Genomic DNA, 2080 nt, shown 5'->3' with positions numbered 1-2080 from the left:
GATATCACAAAGGGTAGTGGTTTGGATAGCACAAGCTAAATGTTGGAGTTCAAAATTTTAGGAGAGTGGTACTAGAAAAGCATTCCCCCCCTTAGGTTCTCTCAACATAATGGTACGAGTGCTAGTGTCAATGAGAACACCATGATCCTTCATCCAATTCATGCCTAAGATTACACTTATTGATAACCCGAGCAATATTATCAAATCCGTTGTGTACTCCCTCCCTTGTATAGAGATGAGCATATTTTTTACTATCTTATTTGTAGAAATAGTAGCCCCGATGAACTTATATTATAACCACCCTTGCTTACTTCAATTATTTTTTTATCATGTCTAGATGCAAATGCTTGACTCATAAATGAATGAGAAGCTCCTAAATCAAATAAAACAATAGCGAGATGCTTGTTGACAAGAAACATACCAGCCATGACAACTTCTCCTGCGGGCACTTCCTCAACCGCTGTATAATGCATGTATCTAGGACGTGCCCTTGTGTTTGCCTGCCTCTGATTATTCTGATTCTGGTTGCCATTCTTCTTTGGGTGGGGGCATTCTTTGGCCCAATGCCCCACTTGATTGTAGTTGAAATAGGGTTGATTATTCCTAGGTCCTATGGAGCTTCCCTGACCGTTGTTTCCTTTAGGTAAGGCAACAGTGAAGGCCTTATGGAATGCATTCTAAGGCCTGCTGTTCTGAGCTTTTGGTGGTGGAGGCCTGAACTTAGGTGCAGGTGGACGGAACTGTGGCCTAGCTATTATAGGAGCTCTAGACTGTGAAGATCTGGAGGCACCTGCCTCGAATGCCCTCTTGCGACCCTTAGCTGCCGCATGCATATTATTGTGGTTTTCCTAGGTCAAAGCATCACTAATAAACTCATTGTAAGTGGTGCACTTGGAATTGGCCATGGTCTTCATCAGCTTTGTGCCTAGACCCCACTTGAAGCTCTCTATCTTCTTCTCCTCGGTATCAACAAAACCTAGAGCATACCAGGATAGGTTGTTGAACGCATGCATATATTCTGTGAGGGTCTTTGTCCCCTATTTGAGCCTCATAAATTCAGCCGCTTTCATGCGCATTAGGCCTAGAGGAATGTGATGTCCCTGAAAAGCCAACATGAACTGCTCCCATGTTACTCGCGCATTAGCAGGTAGAGAGGACAAGAAATGTGTCCACCAGATCCATGTCGGTCCTTGCAACTAGTGGGAAGCATACTCGGCCTTCAGATGCTCGGTGACCCTTAGCAGATGAAACTTCTGCTCAATGGTGTTGAGCCACTTGTCCGCCTGTAGTGGTTCCTCTGCCACCTTGAAGATAGGAGGCTTTGTATCCAAAAATTCCTTGAAGGTACTGTGCTGATTAGGTTCAGGCCCTTGTTGCTGTGGATGGCCACGAGTGGTGTTCTACGCGATGAGGCGCAGAGCTTCCTCCATTGTCCTTTGGCTCCCCAAGAATTGGGCAAAGAACTCCTGAGCGGACGGTGGTGGCAGTGGTGGTAAGTCATCGCCGTTGCCATCATGGCTGCTACTAGCTCCTGCATGGGTGCGAGTCATCTGCGAAGTTGCAACAATAAGCGATTATTGGTTGATGTCAAAAATTGCAGATGAATTTATAATCATGCCAAACTGAAATTACTGGAGACAATCTCAAATTCATACAATAAAAATAGAGGCATAATAATTCATTCTCGCAACATGACACCACCAATTTGATCACTTATTGGGCTCATAGCACGTTAATATTCAAAGCATGATCTCTGATAAATCAACTGGTATTTGCATTAGCGTTTAACCAAATGTGTGATAGTCATGCAAATAACAATATTACATGATAGTCTAATCACCAACACCAAATTCAAACTATAGGTTCATTACATAACCAACGATGATACAATAAGCACTTCTACCAAGTACTACGCTATCTAATCCTCATCATGATCACTATCGAGGTTAGAGATAGGATCATCTCCTTCCTCAGGCTCCACTTCTTCCTCTTCCTCATCATCATCTTCCTCCATATTTGGACCATCTTCTTCCCCATCAAGGATTGGGTTCAGCTGGTTGTTCAAATAGTGCACTTCATG

The sequence above is a fragment of the Miscanthus floridulus genome, chromosome 12 (assembly GCF_019320115.1).
Source record: "Miscanthus floridulus cultivar M001 chromosome 12, ASM1932011v1, whole genome shotgun sequence".
NCBI classification, from domain to species: domain Eukaryota; kingdom Viridiplantae; phylum Streptophyta; class Magnoliopsida; order Poales; family Poaceae; genus Miscanthus; species Miscanthus floridulus.
This window is presented reverse-complemented; position numbering follows the sequence as displayed.